Source organism: Anser brachyrhynchus (genome assembly GCF_964034855.1).
Source record: "Anser brachyrhynchus genome assembly, chromosome: 10".
In the NCBI taxonomy this organism is placed as follows: domain Eukaryota; kingdom Metazoa; phylum Chordata; class Aves; order Anseriformes; family Anatidae; genus Anser; species Anser brachyrhynchus.
In genome coordinates, this window is record NC_137705.1 from 2241053 (window position 1) to 2261468 (window position 20416).

The 20416-nt window shown below is 44.5% G+C and overlaps 1 long non-coding RNA gene across 1 annotated transcript in view; it reads left to right on the forward strand.

The window, feature by feature from the left end:
• The window catches only part of LOC308200369, a 37883-nt gene that overhangs the window by 8320 nt on the left and 9147 nt on the right, over window positions 1–20416 (forward strand). The window contains exons 3-10 of the long non-coding RNA XR_013955571.1: window positions 2062–2096; window positions 2253–2473; window positions 4476–4601; window positions 6765–7267; window positions 8009–8219; window positions 16563–16641; window positions 18473–18614; window positions 20221–20318. This is a non-coding gene — a long non-coding RNA (uncharacterized lncRNA). The remainder of the gene's footprint in view (window positions 1–2061; window positions 2097–2252; window positions 2474–4475; window positions 4602–6764; window positions 7268–8008; window positions 8220–16562; window positions 16642–18472; window positions 18615–20220; window positions 20319–20416) is intronic.

Here is a 20416-nt window from a genome sequence, read left to right on the forward strand (position 1 = left end):
CCCTGCGGGTACGGGGCCCCTGGCGGTACCGAAGGAATTTAAATACCGAATTTAAAGCAGCACAGCGATGTTTTCCTTTGTTGGTAGAACTACTTCAGTTCCAGGTATGTAGTGTGTTTTTTTTTTCTTCTTCTCCAAATCAGTAATCAGCCTTTGTCAGAAATGGGGAATGGATTGGTTTTTCAGCTCTGCTGTGCTTCGGGTCAGCTTGATAACATGGGAAATGGCAGCCTAATGACAGTTTAACACCAATTAACAGACCACTTTATAATAGATTAGTATTCTGAGTCTGTTGAATTGATAATTACAATAATTAACTCTCTGAGCTTGCACGCACTTCTGAACAGAAATTTGGTACCTTTGTTTCTGCTGAAGCAGGAAATGCACAAAGCAGACGTGGATCATGCCAAGCGCTGCAGTCACTCACGATCATAAATTTACTAAAATTGGGCTTCCTCTTGCAATGTGCTTGCAGGTGACATCCTCCCAGGTGGAAGTGACTACAAAGATGACTATTTCAGCCTTTGCTAAGCGCAGCTGTGAGCAGAACCTCTGTTTTAACATGTTCCTGTGGTTCAGATAAGAAGCAAAAGGCGTGTGTTCAGCAGAGCTGTTCTGCTCATCCCTGCTTCAGGATCCCTGCCTCCAAACTGACAGATTTCTCAGGCGTTCAGGCCAGTTATCTTCAATGTTTAGTACTCGTAGTTGAAGTCAGATTCCCAAGTATGTCCTTTTCTGCTGGGAAAGCTAATAATGAGAAGTGTTTTGTAAGAGGCAGCTCTGTACAACTGTTTGCAAGGAGACTCAAAAAGGCTCCATGTCCTGTGTGACCGTGCCCCCCGAGTTCCTTGGGCTAACTCTGTTTGCTCTTGAGTCCTTCAGGAAATGGAAATGCTGCTGCCAGAGAGATTTCTGTAAATGGTTTATGGAAGGCTGCAGGCGCCCAGGTGTGACTGCAGTTACACATTTCCTCTGAGGACCAGGTGCAGAGCACAAAGTCGGTTTGACAGAGACTTGCTGAGTCTTAGGATTCACAGGCAGGTCTCTGGTCACGTCTTCATGGGTCCGTGGTTGCAAGGTCTTTGTAATTCTTGGGTTACTGATGACTGTGTGCATCTCGTTTACTTTCGCCAACCCCCTCTCTTAAATACTGTGACACCTGCTAATGCACAAGGTGAGCGTTATTGGTGGTTATTTCCTCAATACTTGGGCAGTGGGCAGAGCTAATGCAGCAGGGGAACTTTGCAAATGCAGCCTGTTTGGGTATTTCTTCAGTCCTGCTCAGATTATCCAAACAAACCCCTCGATGCATGCAGCACCAGCCCTGGAGAGCCCCAACCCCAATCCCACTTCCTTGGAGGGTGCAGTCCCGTATCGTAATGGAGCCAGCGTCTGCCTGTCCACAGGGAAAGAGAGGTTTAACAGAAATGTGGATTTTTAATCTAAAGGGGTTTTGTTTGCATTGTATGGATGGATTGTTTTCGTCACGCCATGCTGTACCCGGATAATTGGATGTATGCAGAGTGCCGCGACAAGCCTGGGTGACAGTGGGTTTGTCAAGGAGCTGAACAAGAAACCTGAAGGCAGAGACTGCAGATAGAAATCACCAGTGTCTCCCTTTACCCCAGCGGAGCTCATGGCCCCTGTTCTTGACATTTAAATTTGTGAATCCCTCTGGAAAAATTGCGTGTTTGACCATCTTGACAGAAAAAGATGGGATCAGCATTCTGGTGTGTGTGGAATGATTAAAGTAACGCACCAGGGACATGCAGATAGGGTCCTCAAAAGAGCGCATTTCGTAGGGCTGAAAACAATTTTGGGCAAAAACAGCTGGGAAAAGAAGTATTGGGCAGGAAAAAGGGAGTAATTGGCAAAGGTGACAAGGAGTCCAAAATTCCTTGGTCGAGAAGGATAGCTTCTGCTGTAAGGAAGCTCTGCCTTGTTCAGAAAACTAGAGATTTGTTTTCCTACAACATCAGTAAAGAACTGTTTTTTAACATTGCTATAGAAGAACTGCTTTATTTTATCTTATTTTTTTTTTCATCTTTCTGCATATTACAGGGCATTCGCTTTCATCGCTTGCTCTTCAACATAAGGTAAACACTATGCTGATCCACTTAAAATATAAATAAGTGCTGCATGCACTCCGTGGGGCGTGGAACAGATGTTTGAAAGCACAGCTGTGAGACGCTCTTATTTTTAGTCACTCTCAGCTTTTTAGAGCCTAATATCTCTCCCCGGTTATATTACAGCATGTCTTCCGTCCCCAGAAGCTCCTCTTCAGCTGCTGCCCTGGAGCAGGAGGGAGCCTGGTCCCTTTCTTGGCTTCGGCTCGCTCGAGGAGCTGGGCTGATGGGCTGCAAAAGGCACTGCTTGTGGTGGTGGGCAGCAGGAAGACTGGTCACTGGCACAGGTGATACAGCAGTTAATGAAATGGGAAATCACAGAGATGCATCGGCTCTTCCCTGCCCAGGTAGGTGCTGGGCCAGGTCCTTGGTCAAGGGAAGCAAAGGCAGCAGAGCTGTGATGGATCGGGCTTGCAGGAGCTTAACTCTTACAAATAATACCGTATTTGTGGCCTTCCATGCCATATATCAAATATTGCAGTTGCTTGGGGGTTGTTTCGCGGTGAGTGTAAAAGGAGGACAGATTTCAGACCTCTCGGAGAGCCCTTGTCTGTGATTGAAAGCCCACGGACAAGACCGCGTTTCTAACAAACGTCTTCATAATACTTAACATTCAGTGGAGTAAAAGGAGAATAATGAGCACTGCAGCTATCCCAGGTTAGTAATTACCACCGTCATTATTAATTTTCCAGAGCAATCCCGTCAAATGAGTCATTATTATCTCAATTCCTTAGCCAGGACTGATTGATTCTTTCTCCCTGTTGTGCTTAATTTCATATAATGTCTGAGTACAATATAGGACTATGGAGCCAGTGTAATTCTAGTGCAGAATAATTCTAAATAACCAAATCCCTTGCCTACAGCACTTTTTAGATCTGATGCTTTATATTACTTAACTGAAATAAATACCCCCGTTCAAAAAACCTCATGTTATTTTAAAGCTGGTTGTAATTACGCCAGAGGAAGAAAAATGATATCAGACATGATTAATTTGGGTGTCCATTCCATAAATACGTCTGTCACTGCCCTACACACCTGGATCTGGTCTGTGTTTAAATGCTACATCTGGGCTGGCACCTACCACGAGTTTCACAGCACGTTGCAGGGGCTGTACGGAATAGCCTGGAATAAGTGTTGGTGATCTTTCTGGTTTCATTAAACTCATCTTAGCGTGCCATAGCGAGGAGAAATGAAAACCTGTTTCTGGGAAGGGATGTCTTGGTTGGTATTTGGCTGTGCGGGCATTTCTTGGGTGGGATGGTGTTCCAGCTCTGCTTCGTTAGCACGCCGTGGTCTTTAGCCAGCAGACACGAGTATGAAGAAGTTCAGTGCCAGCTGAGGAGAAAGCTCCCTGAGGAAATGCTCAGATGTTTCTAACCTCTACAGAAATATTATACATATATTGATATACGTATAATATAGATATTATAATATATAATATTATAATATCTTGGTTTTGCATTTCTAAAGCCAGCCTCGCTCCCCAGCAGCAGGCGAGTCCTGTGCCAGCCTGGCTTGTTTCTGCTCTGACATTTAAGGATATCAGTGCAGGTTGCTCTGGACTGGCTTGGGGGAATTAAAAATATTGAGTTGAATGCTAAATAAATGAGGAGAGTCTTGCGACATTTCGATATCTTGGCCGCCCAGCATTCATTTATTTCTATGGGTCACTTCTCGAGGCAGTTCCGCTTTAGTCTGGTACTGCTGAATTAAAAACTGTACGTACTTTCACAGTCTGTGAAAGCAGAACTTGGTTGTGCACTTGGAACTGTCCTTAGCTGGTGTGTGTGAACATTTAAATCCAGCAGGAGCTGTGTGTTGCACCGGGACTGGGGTGGTCCCGCCTCTGGCTTTTGCTGTCTGGGGATGCTGGGCAGTGGAAATCCGTACAGGGCATGTTGTTAGCTCCGTGCCCTGGAGCCGTGCTGGGCAATGCTGTGCCAGGCAATGCCGTGCCATCGGGTGGCAGAGCCGCTGCTCGCCCCAGGATGGGGGGACCTCTTGTGTCGCTCTGAGCCTCAGCCCCAACCTTGCTCTTGTGGTCCCGTGTCTTCTGCTCATGTAATGGAGTGCACCCTGTTGCATTCCTCTAGATGTAGTGCATAAAAAGCTGTGAAATACATACTAAATCTTTATGATTTTCAGATTTTGATAGGAATACTTGATAACATTAGTGCCGCCTTCTTGGAGACATTTCTCTCCTGTAGGTTTTTTTTTTTTTTTTTTCTCTGATGTTCCTCCTTGCCATTAGGATTCGGTCAGCAAGAAGCAGCTAATGTGATGGTTTTACATACTATTTTCTCTTATTTACAGTAAATAAGAATACCCTGTTAATTGTTACCTTATCAGTTTACTAGGTTTGAGATGTTGAAGCTAAAGCAAAGCAAAGCAAACCTTGAATCAATCAGAGGATCCTTATGGGCACGTGGAGTCCTCTGCTGAAGTCAATGGAGATGTCTGGGCTGTTGGCAGAAGGTAAGCATGCAGCTGGTGAACAGTTTCTGCCCCCGAACGGGAGCTGATTTATGTCTAAATCCAAATGTACGCATAGTGCATCTGAAGTCAGTGAAGACAATGTCTGCAGAAAGGAAATGTTTATAGGTACAACAGTGTGAGATTGTAGCAAGCTGGCTCAGTTAAAAAAAATAATTTAAAAAATGATATTACAACAAGAATCTGAATATAAGTTAAAGTAAATGCAACTTCTTACATACAACCAAGCCTGGAGATAAATCTCCATGTTTTTATAATAAATGTTATTTTATGGCAACCACCATATGCTACCTCTGGTCCTGTTTTGAGTATAAATCATAACAAGTGTGTATCTTAAAATGCTTTATTGTCTTTTTATGGCCACATACAGCTTCTGTTCTTTCCATTTGTGATTAATTTTTTAATGGTTCCCCCTAGAACCTAAAAAATAATTAAAACTAATGAATACTCTGCAGTGACAGTAAAGGAATGAGAATATTGCATCCCTTCTCACTTCCCAGATCTGATCAAAACGAAGCGTAGAGCTGTGAAGTTGTGACACTGACATTTTGTACTGAGCTTCCGACCACCTCCTGAGACCAAACGATGACTTTGGGGAAGATCATGAATTAGAGTTCTCATTGTTTCACAGGAATAGTGCTGAGAGGATAGAATTAAAATTAGTTGAAGTAGCAATGTTTATTTCTTCGTGGAGGCTTTTTAACAAATTAACCTAATGTATAAAAGATTTCAAGATGGACAGATTTTATTTTTTTATTTTTATGTTTTTGTCACTGCCTCCGGCTCCAATATTTGATATATTTGATGTAATAAGAGTGGCTGGACTATTTGTTTCAACCAAGTCTTGTAACTATCGCAGCCCCTCTTCCTGTGAAACGCCGCTGTGCAGCTTCCAGCCATCTACACGCACGTAAGCACACGTCTGAAGTTACGGCGAGCTTTGTATGTTGGTGTGGCAGCCCAAGAGCCCGAACTAAGCAGCTCGTCCTCCTCCACCATGCCCGAGCAGACCTGCAGCCATCGGGGGGCCATAGCGCTAACCTCTTTGGCCACTTGACTGCTTGGCCTGCTACCAGCTTGGGTTTGGCCAAGGAGTTGAAGACTGTAAAATATTGTTCTTTTACTAAAAGGGGCTCTTTTACAAAAATAAGCAAATAGTGGGGAAGAAGGAAGTTTCATCTGATAGCCAAGTGTCACCCAACACGTAAGAAGCCAGCAGTAGGATCAAAATATTGAGTCTCAGTGTTCTGAATGCCAGTTTCATGTCTTAAGCATGATACCATTTCTTACTCTTCTACAACTTATTTTGATTAATCTCTGGTTATGAGAGTTTTAGCAATTTAACTCAAAATGCTTTACAAGGGAGAGAAAAGCAGAGCATTAGGAAACTACTTTATCAGTTCTGAAGATATCGATTACAGAGGGAGGAAAAGTTATCATTAAAAAATACATGTAAAAGGAAAAAGGCCATTGAAGTCAATGCCATGATTCTTCTAGGGGGCCAAATTTTGCTGTCCTTACTCCTTAATTTAGAATCATAGAATCATAGAATCATAGAATATCCTGAGTTGGAAGGGACCCTTAAGGATCATCAAGTCCAACTCTTGATACCGCACAGGTCTACCCAAAAGTTCAGACCAATTAATTTAAAATATATATATAAAAATTACAAATAATAATAATTTTGTAATAATAATTACAAATAATAATAATAAAAAAAATTGATGACCGTAAAGTTAACATTTGCTATGCTAGGTTTCCAGTGAGCTTCCACCCTGTACAGTTACACAGTATCATGAGTTAAAGTGAACCAAATCTAAACTGTTGTGGCATATAAAGCAGCAAACAAAGGAAGGCAGCTTTTTTCCCTAACCCCCTGAGATTTATTCTGACAGTTTGCAACTAGATGAAATGGATAATGGAAGTCCCTTGTCACAATAACTCAGTTTAAATGTATTGTCAGATTAATAGACTCAGTTATCCACTCTTCCAAGGAGAAAAACGCCTCGTGGCTCCAAACGATGCCCTCACTCATAGCATCCAATCAAATTAACCCAAATTTAGGCTCCCAGCAGAAGCCAGGCAGTTTTTGTATCATGCCACAAAAATGAATTTATTTCTTTGTTTTTAATCTTTGTTTTTAAGGCTGGCCGAATGACTTCCAACAGCCACGGCAACATCTGCTGGTGACTGCGCAGCCGGGTGCCGCGATGAGGCCCTGTCACGGAGCCGTCCCGTGGTGTCCCAGCGGCGTCACCTCGGCTCACGGTGTGTCCTCACGTGGCCACGCACACCTCTGCCCCCCTGGGGACACCACCCCAAGCCAGGCCCCTGCTCAGCCACTGCCCAAGGCACGCAAGGCTTCTAATTGAATTGCCGATTAAACGGGGTGATAAAAGCTGCTCTTGAAAGGACTGCAGGGCTGCGTTTTGTGCTGCCTTAGCCTGATCTGGGGGAGTGGTGTTTTACAGCTGGTGGAAACTTGGCTTATGGACCTGCTGCGGAGGTTGGAAGGCATCCTGTAGGATTTACAGTGGCCAGCTCACAAAAATGCCTGCAGGAAGGCTCTCCCTGCCCTTCTGGTCCAAGGGAGAAAGTACCTCAGGTCATGTCTATCCACACCTCTCCTGTCCCTTCAGCCTCACAAGGTAATTTCACTTTCATTCCAAGGTGCAAGTTCGCTCCACGTTGTACCAGGTAGGCAATAAAAGCCCGTGCTGCTGGGGATGTGCCAGGGCAGGCCCTTTATGGGCTGCAGGAGCTACAGCAAATGATTACAGCCCCAGCAGCCACTTCTCCTGCCCTCAGCCTCGCTCAAAGCTGCTGATTTGCTGCACGTTATGTTGGCTCCACATCTGCGTGGCTACTGCTGCATCTTTATGTGCTGCTGGTTGGGGTTCGGGGGGGGGGGCATATATTCTATTTTACATATAGTCAGAAAACAAATCTGAACTTCCAGTCCATCAGCATGTGGTGCTGCGTTCAGGAAGCGGTGCCATTTATTAGTGCAAGTGCAGTGAATTGTCCCGGTTTACGTCTGGAGAGTGGCAAATTGTTGGGTTTAATAGCAGTAAGCTGCTCTGATCTGCAATCACTGTCTGGTAGATTTTTTGATCTGACAAAGCTTTGTGCGAGCACTGCCAGGATCCTGCCTCAGCCGCTCGGGGGAAATCCTGCTGACAGGCTGCAGGCGTAGGGCACGTGAAGTGGGTGATTTTGAAGTCTGAACCTCTCTCGAGCTCGAGATACTCTTAGGCAGCAGTTTGCCTTCAAAGTCGCCTCTCTGGCTGTGCTTGCCACCTCTTGTGATTTAGCACTACAGCTCACATTTCCTCCACAGATAGTCATAAGGTTTACTTGCTAAAATCTCATCTTCTTCTCTTAATTAGGCATTTTCATGCAATGAACCATATGGAAGTCAATGAAAAAGGTGTTGATGTGGAGCATGGATGCTGACTGATAAAGCTGGCAGATGGGGAGATCATCGGCTTTGAAGACTGTGAGGTTTCCTCTGAAACTAAATAAATAAGATGGGCAGAACTAGATGGCAATGAGGATGTGCAGCGTGGCTTCTTCCCTGCATCATCAGCAATTGCTCAGGTCAGTGGGCCTCCTGCAAGCATCTCAGCTCACCATTTTCCATTTTATAGAACCATAAAATGGTTTGGGGGTGGAAGAGACTTCAAAGCCCATCCAGTCCAACCCCTGCCATGGGCAGGGAGACCTTCCACCAGCCCAGGCTTCCCCCAGCCCCATCCAGCCTGGCCTTGGGCATTGCCAGGGATGGGGCAGCCACAGCTCCTCTGGGCAGCCTGGGCCAGGGCCTCACCACCCTCTGAGTAAGGAATTTCCTCCTAACATCTAATCTTAATCTCCCCTCTTTTAATTTTAAACTTTCTCCCCTTGTTTTATTACTATCTGCCCGTGTAAAAAGTCGCTCTCCACTTCCATTTGCTTGTTTTTCCATTTCCCCCATCTCCTCTTTCTTGTGCTTCCTGTGCAGCTTCCATCCTCTGTTTCATGTCATCTTTGCACGTCTCCATTGTCCTTCCATTTTCTTCAAGAACTTAGATAGTCTGTGACTATCTGGGACTTTTCCCAACAAAGTAACAGAGACTTGTTGTGATGTAGTCCATGATCTGAATTTCTGCATGTAATTCTGTGTGTGTTGATTTGGGAGAATGATAGAAGAGCACATGTTCGCGAGCAGCTTTGAGCTTTGTCTGCACAGGGCTATTGGAAATATTCCTTCTCCTCTGAAACTTGTCGGTTGTTATTTCTGTAAAACTTCCCCTAGAAGCAGTAATTCCTAGCAACACCTGGAAGTTTTCTCCATGTGGCTGCATCAGAATCGAAAGCCACGGCACAAACAGAGAAGGCAACACTTGTGTGACCCTTCCCTGACTAGCAAAATCGCTGAGCATATCATGTCCCTGAGGCACGTTGGAGCTCTTTTATTTTAAACTATAACCATGAAATAGGAAAAAAGCCCAATGAAGCAAAAGCTCCTGCCCTTTTATTTTTGCTCTTAACATGTGAAAACGGAAGCACCTGCTGCCTGCTGGGCTCGTTAGGGCTTTTTATTTTCATAAATCACCGCGGTAGAATCTGAATTATTTACTCGGTAAACTTGAGGCTACATTAATTTCCCTTATCCAATTTCTCATAACCGCTTTTTGTGCATTAGCTCTGGAGCTGTTCCCCACCCACCTTTTGTTCGGTGCCCACCCCGAGCAGGGTCCCACCCCCCGGTGACTGCGGGGCTTTTGTGAACTTCAAAAGCAGCCCGAAATGCCAGCCACACGCAGCCCTTCTGCAGCCGCTAAATTATGCAGCAGAATACAGCAGATCAAACATTTCAGAATTATTCACTTGTGGGTCTTTGGTTGGTAAAGTGATAAAAAACTCAGCGTTTCTTCTTCGCTAATATGTGGGGTGGTTGTTTTACATGCTCGAGAGTAATGTTATCAGGGGTGTGGGGGTGCGTATGTAATTTTTTAAGCGAAGCACTTCAATCAAAGCTTCATTCTCCTGTAAACCCAATTAGCTTCAGTCTGCCAAGTCAGCTTGACTGTCTGCAGGAATGTGTGTAAGGCTATGAATAATTGCTAAACACGGGTTTCTTTCCATCTAAGAAATGCCACGAGGCTTTTGTTACCACTAGATAAACCCTCTGCGCTTGTCTCTGAGGTTCCAGCTGAAGACATCCGTTCAGAAATGGTAAATGTGTTTGAATAGCATTCTGTGTCTGAAAAGGCTCAATAAAAAGCGTGTGCTTTCTTTGCTTTGGAGCAGAAGGTGGCTGAACCCAGGTCCTGGCCTCCTCAAAACCATCAGGGGTTTTGCCATTAGCTTTAGCGGGAGCAGGACTGACAATTCACGTGGCTCTATGGCACGTTGCTGCAGAATGAGCCCATTACTGGAGGAAAACACTAGCAGGGCTGTCCCCTGCGTCACACGAGAGGAAAGGTTAGAAAATGAAACGCTCCAAAAATACGTGCGGAAAATGGGTCACCTACTTTGTGCGAGGAAGCGTGCAGGATGCTCTCCCTGTGTTTTAATGCGCCGTGCACTGGTTTCCAGCACTTTGGACGTGGTTTCAGGGCCAAGATGATGCCAGGTGAGGTTACCAGGCTGTGCTGGCGCATGGGGTGCTGCCTGGCGAATCACCCAGCTAACTCCGGCCGAGAAACTGGACCACGAGTTCTTTTTAGCATCCCCTGAGGATGGTCATATTCCAATGGCATCTTGAAGACTACACAACTGTTTTCTTTCAAAGTGTTCTCTTTTTTTTTTTTTTAAATATTCCTTTAAGTCCAAGGCTCAGAAAGCAATGTTATACTTTGTGTGATGGCTATTGGTTATGTGCTGTGCGATGAAGTTTTGACACTTCAAGGAAAAGGTTAGATGTTTTGCAAGATTTGAAAATGTTCGTGTTTTTATTACTTAAGTGTTAAATGATGTGTATTTACGCTGACACACACATAGTGTTTTTTTCCAGATACGGCATTATATAAAGCAGCATGACATTATTCCATTTGACTTTTGTAACATCTGCCAAAGCAATGTGTTTGCACTAAGACTGAAGAATTTAGATATGAAAATATTTGCAATGCTACGGGGGAAGATACGATTTTGACTAATTTTATTATAGCAGGTACATGAGTGAACGCCTGGCCTGACAGCTATGAACTAAGTTGCACAAAGCAGGAGTGACAGTGTGCTTCCCAGCAGCAGAAGTCGGTGCCACGCTGGTTTGTCACAGCTCCAGCTTTCCTTTCCTACAGGAGTGACGCTGGTGTCTGTTATCCTCTGTACACAGTCATCTGTCAACAACTACTTTCTCAATTACTTCAGGGTTTGTGGGGGTGGCACGGAGGAGCAGATGATACCTGATAATAGTACATTTTCAACAGGGGAAGGTTTCATTTTCTTTAAATAGAAACCATGTCGGAATAGTTGCGAGTCTCCCAGACACTGTGAAATCTAGAGGGGAATTTAAACCTTCTTTCTGTGGGATTATGGAGGACACACGTGTGCGTCTTGTTTCTTTTGGTATTGACGTGCTGATGACTGCTGCTATGTCTGGGTATGAACCCAGATATATAGGGGGCCCAAGAGGACTGCGTGGTCCTCTAATGACTCTTCCAGGCGGTGTAAAGCACACACAGTGTGCAGGAATTGGGGGCAGCCCTCAAAGAAAATATCATGGGAGGAGCTTTGGTTGACGGAGGACTTGTCCCAGGCGGTGCTTACTCAGTAGCTGTTTGTCGCTGTTAGTGAACTAAATGCGGGTTAATGAGATGAGCAATAATTCAGTGCCGTGATTCAGCTGGGTCCTGTCAGTGCCTGGTGACACCACCTGGCACCAGTGTTTGCCGTGTCAGTCCCTATAGCCTCGCTTTCCTGCTGGGTAGACCCCATCCCTTCTTTTTTGCCCAGAAGCTCTTCAGAGCACACACTGTTCCTGTTGGTCCTTGGGCATCGGGGCGTCCAAGTAGGGGGGGTTATCTGGAAAGAAATACTAGACGTATTGAACTTGGTAGTTGAGAAATATCTTGAGAAATGTCATTTCTCAAATGTCTACGTCTTGAGAAATGCCATTTGTTACATGAGGGTTTGGGGTTTTTTTGCTTGGTGTGGATGCCAGTTGCTTTAACTCGAAGAGGAGGAATGTCAGCCTTCCCTGGTGATCTATAAAGGGCGACAGAAGTTGTTAATGTACTAGCTGGGGGGGAATACAGGAAAATGGTCATGCTTCTTCCTCCCGATTTCATTAGTAGCCATTTTGGTATGTTCATTACGCAAGGACATTATCACACATTCTATTTTGTCCTGGGTGATTATGCCGTTGAGTAAAATGTCAATGATAGTGCGTAAAACAGCTGGGAAATTAGGGATAATTTCAGTAGCTATTAATGAACTACAGACTTCTTTCGTTGACAGAGTTTTCAGAGAAAGGAAAAATCAAGAGGTTTTGTCTTTTTCAGTCTTTATACTCCCAGTGCCGGGGTTTGGAGCCAGGGGCAGGGCTGTGGGGCGGCGTGGCCGGCGGTGGGCCTGCTGCTCAGAGCCCAGGGCAGCGCCCCATCCGCTGAGCATCTGCTCGAGCCCTCTGCTTATCCCCTGCTTTCACCTCGCTGTGTAGGATGCTGGCCCAACGCTCAGCTCCTGCACTTCTTTCGCTGGTGAAAAGCTCCTGGGAGCCTAGCTCAAGCTGGGCTTTGTGATACCTGCGCCGAGAGAAGATGGGAGTCAGTGGGATGCAGGTCTCGGCAGAAATTAGCATGCTTATCTCAGCCATTGTAAATAAAGAGCTCTGCAATGGAAAAACATGTGCAAGCTATTTTAGAAGATTATGTATATATACATATATATGAGTGAGAGAGAGAGATTATATATATAATCTATCTATATAAATATTTATATATTTTATATAGATAGATCATATATATATATTATATATATGATCTATCTATATATAAGAATATATACATATATATATATATATGTTCTTTAACTGCCACTAGGGAGATTGGGCTAAAGGTTTTACATTAACTCCTCGGAGCATGGCAGACGTAACCGATCCTCCCAGCACAGAGCTGCAGTTTGCTCCACGAGGAGAGGCTGCAGAGCCTCTGCTCCTGGCCCCATGTCAGGGCTGGAGTATTTTGGGGTGGAGAAGTGGGTGGGCTTAAACGTTCATCTGAATGTTTAAGCACGTGCTGCAATTTCTGCATTCGTTAGAAGCGATATGGAAGGACTCTGCAGGATGCAAAACCTCTGCATGCTGCTCCTGGCTTTGCAGCACCCATGGTATTCTGGTGAGGCAGAACTTAAAAATATTGGAGCCCATAAATGCAAATACTGCGAGAATGTGTGGATCTCTGGGATGGTGCTGCAGTTCCGGGGCGGTCGGACAGGACATTGGTGGTGCAGGATCGGACCCGCGGGCCAGGCATGCAGGGTGTGCAGGGATTGTGAGCCCTGAGAGCCGGAGTCTTCAGGAGTGCCTCAGCGTCGAGGTTGGACCCCTCTGCCCTCGGAGCACCCCCTCGGAGCTGCCCAGGAGGAGCGGGCACACTGCGGCCACTTGTCACTTGGGCTGGCTCAGCTCTGCTCAGCTGCAGCTTAGAGCCAATTAATTTTATGAAACCTATTTGTAGCTCGTGTTCCTCCTTATATAATCCTCATTTGTTTCAAATGAGCAGAGAGTGTGCCCCTGAGATTCTAAACATACTTCTTTATTAAAGTTTAAGCAGAAATTGTTACCTACAGAAGCTAAACTTAGCCCTAATTTTGGAAATCAGATGAAGATGCTTTTAAATCTCCTACCAGGTGTTAAATAACACAGCACTTTAAGGAGAGGCGGGGAAGGTGACTGCACAGTGTTACGAACATCAGCGTTAATGATCTATTGTATTTATTTCTGCAAGGAGCAGAACTAGATTAAACCCAAAAATACAGAAGGTAATTGGGTGATTGCACAGCAATTGGCATTCGCTTTTGTTCTCTGCTCCCCGGGAATGGCAGCACGTGGCCGGGCAGCGCGTCTCTCACCAGAGCATCCAGCACAGGGATGGCAAACAATGTTATAACGAAGCCCTGTCCTGTTAGACCCTTGGGCAGGGAGCAGCATGGTGCTGTGGGTGCTGGGAGGAGAATGAGGGAAAGGCCTGAAGGCATGGTGTGGGCTTAGAGCACGAGAGTGTGCTGTTGCTGCCTCTGCCACCCGAAATAACAGGAGTCCGGTGTTACCGAGGCCCTTAAATGCTTGCTTCGGGACATGGGGCTAATCTGCCAGCAATTTCTCTCAGATTTGTGTTTCGACTTCCAAGGGTATTCCCATACAACCCGAAATGTGAGAGGGACAGGACTGGTTAAGGCATCGAAGATTTTAACGAGCCCAAGTGCAAAATGCTCAGCTTCTCTAATAAGCGCGGCTGAAGAGCCCAAGGAGAGGGGCAGCGGCCGCCTCCAGCCCCCGACCTGCATCATCGCCCCGACGGGCATTCCTCGCTGAAATCAGTGACAGGCAGCGCTGCCTCGGAGTGATGGGTGACTTGGAGATCTCAGTGGAATTTTTCTCCAAAATGTGATGTGAATCGGATGAGGGCGTTACGAATCATGATGGCCCTGGCCTGAACGTACGTTAGTTTCCTGGCGTACTTTTCCTGCCGCTGTGGGAGCACTAAGCAGAGAGAAAGAAGACGGGAGGTTATCGATGGGCTCTCCGGTGGACCTCTGTGCTTGGAGAAGTGGGGCTGGGCTGCCCCAAGCCCTGGTCTGGGGGAAGGAGCTTTCTTTAATGAGTTTTTGGAGATCTGCTTTAGCAAGGTGTTGTCTACCCTGTCCCAGGTCCAATTTAGAGCTGGCTGGATGTGCATAGAAGGCAAATTCCCTACTACCATGAACAGCTCGCCCTGCAAAAATTGTTAAGGTGAATTAACTTGCAGGAATATCTACGATAGAAGATTTGCTTTTCCTCTAAGGTATACGAGGATATTTGTCAATTCGTTCCCATTAGAAACCTAACAAATTCAGAGTCAAAGATGAAAAGTGAAAAACCCGTGAAGATCAGACGAAGGGATGGAAATTATCATTCAGGTAACCCAGCTACCTTAACGCTGTCACCATGGAGACCCCCGATTATCTCCTGCTCTTTGCATGCAAAGTGCTGAGAAACACTGGTTTCATAATTGGCATCATATTTCTCCGGGTATATTAAGCTTGCTTGTGGAATGAGGCTCATCAGGTTCGGAATGATTTCAGATAACTAGCTATAATATATGGAATCAGATGATTTGGCGTTCTGGTTTCCAGTCCAGGGATTATTCGATGTGTGTCCATGCCCAGTGCAAGCACGGGGATGACCACGGTGGTGCTAGGGGTGAAGCTGAGGCTCAGGGGCTCGGGCTGCTGAGAAGATAGCAGCGGGTTTGGGGGATGGCTAAAGTGGTACAACAGCCTGCTGGGGCTTTCTGTACATGCCTTGTGTTTTCACATTTCTGTACTCTAGCTTGGATTTTCCTGGGTTTCAGATTTCAGGAAAAAAAAATAATAATTGCAGTGCAATACCTGTTCAGAAGGCTACTGTAATATTTTTTTACTTTATTGTTGTCGGTGGTGGGGTTTTTTTAGGTCAATACATGTGAGTTCAAGCAAACATTTTGCACAAGAAGTACAAGTAAGCTTTTTAGATTGTCTTTCTAATCTGTCTTCAATGCATCAAATAACTGTCTTGGATAACTCAGCTGGTGCATTCCCTCCTGCCCCATGCAGCATGTTTCAGGGTTCACAGCAGAAAGGTGCCACAGCTGAGGTTGTATCTTTAAGGGAAAAGCAAAATTTGTGTTCTATACTCTTGTCTCCCTAAAACAATTTAGTTTTATAATTATTAGCATTCTCATTAAGAGCTGTTTAGCTAAAAATCAAGACACAGAGACACAGTGACTTCATCAAAGCAACGCAAATCCAGATAAAGCTAGGTTTCTAATTCGACTTCTGTGCTTTGAAATAAATCCTCAGAGCATCAATTACTGTATCTGTTGTAAAGCAATTATGGGCAGCCTCCATTGCTCCCTTTTAAAGATTTTAATTTAATTATTATTTTCCCTTTAAAATATGGGTAAGAATTTTACAGTTCTTCACGAACAACAACAAAAAGCAGACAACAAAAAATATCCATAAAAGCAGAAATTGCTTTCTTTCGTAATCAGGTTGATTAGACTCATGTATAATCATACACAGCAGGTGGGGAGATTAACATTTCACTAATTCCTAGTGGTCATTACAGCAAGGAAATTTAATCTGCAGAGTTCACAAGGATTGCAGTTGCATGCTGGTAAGGCTCATTTAAAAGACAGAGCGAAAACAACACAACTTTATATTCCGGAATCCAGTTTCACTCAAAACTATTTTGGCCTGCAGGCAACACACAGACAAACAGCATCTTCTGTTCAATTGAAAAATAGATTTTTATTGATCATGGCCCCTTAACAAATATAGTCAAAATCTGTGCCTGTTTTCAGTTATTTTGGGGGGGAATGCAGTCTGACCCTCAGCGAGTTAAGCACATTGATAAGATAGATATTTTTGCAGCAATTGCATTTTTTCTGTGCAGGGGCTATATTAGCACACAGTACTAACAGAATCAGCTCTTATATTTGTATCAATTCAGCATAATTCTGCTGAAGTTCAACAAGTTGTGATGCTTCTATATGAAAATAAAATGTGACAGTTCTTATGATCAGATTCTGCTTCATTAACCGGGATGTTGTTCTTTGGGTTTTGTTTGTTGGTTGTTTTTAATTGTTGTTTTTTGTTTGTCTTTAATTCAAAACCCCAACATAAGCCCAGCACCTTCAGATGAGGAAGCGATCGTCCTCTGCTGCTCCTGCACCTCTGATCTCTGGACGTCTTCCCTTGTGTTTCTACTTGCAGGAGATGTGCCACCGGCGGCCAGTGGTGCAGCTCGGGGGGCTGTGGCTGAGCTGGAAATGCCCGAAGGAACACTGAACAGGTACGTTGGGACATCTGCTCTGCTGTTTCTCTTGCGTGGGAGCTAGCTGAGATTTGTGCCTCACTTTTTAACATTGTCACTAGTTGCAACTGCTTTGAAGACATGTCCTAAAAAAGCCTCTCATCCTTGTGTACCCACTGAAGAGCTTTTTGCATGCATCCGAGCATTGCCCACAGGAGAAGCTGGGAGGCCATAAATCTTTATGGCCAAAAATATACTCCTTTGATCTATGCAGTTAAAAGTCTAGTTGACTTGTATTGTTAAAACAAAACAAAAACAAACAAACAAAAAATTGACCAGACAACACAGTAGCTGGATTCAGCTTGGTTAGGACAGGATGGTGTTCAGAAACAAATCACAGTGTATCCCTCCAAATAAGACAAATGCCTATTAAGCATATGTTTTATTGGTTTTATTGAACGACAGAGACCTTTACTGTGATCATTATTATGATGACATTACAATGACAATTCTGGTGTCCTTTTTCTTTGAATCTGAGCCCCAGTGGGACTGGTGATGTTTTCCTTCTCTTGCAGGAAAATGTGTGTGTGGCTTAAATCTCTTGCCAAGCCCTACTGCTCTGCCATAGTTAGGCTAAGCTCAGAACTACTGACATTTTAATGGGGATAACAAAAAATCAAATTCCTGCATCCAAAGTCAGTGCCCAAGGTTAGGTCGGGTGGGTACTTCCCTGCGTGTCCCATCCTCACGTTAAAAAAGATGGACAGGAGCCTTGTGGGGCTCTGGGAGGACTCCAGGGAAGAGTGAGGGGGAAGATGTTAAGGGACTGTCACTGCAAAGATAACAAAATTAAACAGTGAACTAAGAGGTAAGTTATACCATCAATATGCACAGTAATAAATGGCAATGAATCACTGGAGATCTGTTGCTTTAATGATGCTGTTGTAAAAATGATGGCCCTGAGCTATTTCAGACCAAGTATACTGAATTTTGGCTGATGCTTATCAGTTTATATGCAAGACAATTTATAGCATGCAACCTAAATGAAATGGTCCTTTGGACAAGAAGAAATGGATTGCAGGTGCAAACAAGCATGAAATGAAAATCTACTAATGAGTTTCCATTAGCAGCTAAATACATAATCGAATAATTTTAGGCAGCATAGAGCAATGAGAAAAATCAATTTATTCATCATAAGTACTACTATATAGATTGATATGGATTGATGTACATCTAAAACTGGCTTTCTTAAGTGAGACCTGGGCTTTGGATAAAGTTAAAGCTCAGCTAATAGCAGCAGAACATGAGTTTGCTTTTATGGAATATGAATGGAAACTATTTTCTTTGGAAACCCTAAATAACATAAGGTAAAATGAGGCATTAGTTAATATGGAGTACTTCTGTCTGAAAGTAGAGACAAAATATTTCAGAATGATGGACTAGCATTGGCAAGCCTGAGTTTACCTAGGAATATCATTAATGACATTAGCATGACTTTTCATCTGGTTTGAAGCAATAATATCCTCAATTTCCTTTCTTTTTGCCTTAAGCAGCAGCTAACCTGACATCTGTTTGCATTGTACTTTCGCTCCTTATTCAACTACGGTAAATATTTCTCCTTCAGCTATGGAGACCCTCAGTTCAAGGTTCTTGCAGCTCGTAGATAAACAAAACAGGTAGCCGGGCAGCTGCTTGGAAAGTGCTCGCAAGGAGCCTTTCTACTGGGATTCTGGAGCAGAAGGCACACTTTGGTCTTAAAGGGGTGCCAATTTAGCGAGGTGTGTGACAACAGCACAACATGCACATTCTAAAATGTACGCTGACAAATTGGCTGATACGTGCAGTACAAATAATCTGCTGTTTCTTACAGGCCAGATTCTGTCACCTTTACTTCCAGCAAGGCATTTGGTCCCATGGACCTCTCCATCTCTTGGAAGAAATAAAGTTTTGCGAAGCAGATCCTGGCTGGCTGTGACTCGCCTTCCCCATCTGGCTCTTTTACCGAGGGAGAGGTAGGTGGGTTTCTGCAGCATCCCCCGGGAGCCACAGCACTGCAAGCTATGAGCCCTCAGTGCTTTTCAGGACAAGATACTGAAACCAAGAGGAATTTTAAATGGGGTAGACTTGGAGGCTGACATTAAGTCAGTCAATAATTTAAGACTCAATAGTTTATGAATCAATGTATGCATATTATTTACAAACCCAGCAGTCAAGGGAAATAATAATAATAATAGAGAAGGAGAAAACCAAAAGTTTTTAGCGTTGCTTTTCAAGAACTCATTTTGACGAGTCAGCCTTATTAGGTTTTACAGACAGCATCGCTGATTGATGTTATGAGGATCTGAGATCAGAAGGGGTTATGCAATAGGGACAGGTTTCAGTGGGCATTATTTCTCAGTGGAGCTTATACATGGAAGTCAAATCTCACAGTAAGTGCATCAACCGAAAAACAAATGGACTTGCTTGGATATGTAATATCAGACAAGCTTTCAATAAATGCATGGATGCATATAAATCTCCTCTTTTGGCATGGCAAATCCCATTGTAACAGAAACTTCAGTGACCTCTGAATGGGAATGTGCCACCAGGCTGCAGTCCGTGCGAGGAAGAGGCTGGAGCCCACGAGGCTGCTGGCCACGCTAAAAGCCTGGTGTTCAGCCATCAGCTCTACCCAACGAGCAGCACCGAGCTCCGCGAGCGGCTGCGTCGGATTCAACGGGCTGACAGCCTGTATTCACACAGCACTTTGCGTTTGATGGGATCCCTAAAGGATTTACAAATTTGTCAAACTGAAATCTCATCCATTCACCACTGAAGGCAGCTTCCTCGTGCGCAAAGCACGGAGCTCTGCGAGGCACCACTGTAGAGCAGGGAGCGATGAATAATAACACGCTATGGAAGCTCTGAGGGGGAATTTGGGCAGGTGCAGTGCAGTGATCTAAGCTGACATGTGGTAAGAATGTGGGAGTTTTTACAATCCAATTTCTGAAAAATACAACATGGCATCTCTCGTGTATTCAACATTTCAGGTGTGGGTTTCTTCTGAAAGCAGATCCTCTAGCTTTAGGCAGCTGTCAGATCCCAGGGCTGTAAGACAGCAGGAAAAAATCTCTTTTCACCCCAAAAAAGATATATAAGAAGTGAGTAACCTGTCTGTTTCTAATAGTAGAAAAGGTTATTGCCTTTATCCTTGATTGTACCGCTGCCATGGAGCACAGCTACATTAGAAAATGCTGCTGGCTGCAGGAACGTCGGGTCTCCGTGGGCGCTGGTTCTGCTGGGCTGCAGCCTGTCTTCCTCACCCTCCTTATCCTCTGCTTCCCACAGCAGCCTCCTCTGCCTGCCCACAGATCCGCAAGATGGATATAAAGGTCATTTTCAAATCCATGAAGTAGATTTTTTGAAAAGTAGTTCTCAAAGCCATGCAGATTGCCATTCACCCAGGATATTTCCTTCTGGTTCACCATAAGTTAGTGCAGAACGAATGCCTGATAGAAACCCACAAGGACAGACATCTTTCTTCCTGGTCCTTCCCGATGCTTATTGCAGCACTGATGGTTTTCACTGATGTTTTTTTTGCTTTGTACCTTTGTGTTTGTATTTCTGCATGTCCCACAGGCAGCCCTCATGGCTCAGGACTATGCTGCGCTTGGTGTCTGTTGCTCAAGCAGGCTGCAAAATGAATTTCTCCCCAAAAGCTCACAATCTAAGATCAGGTAAGTGATGACAGACAAGAGACCAGGAACCAGACGGGTAAATATTGCTTCGTTCCCAACTAAGTGTGGTCAAAGCATTAGGAATGTCTGCACGGCCC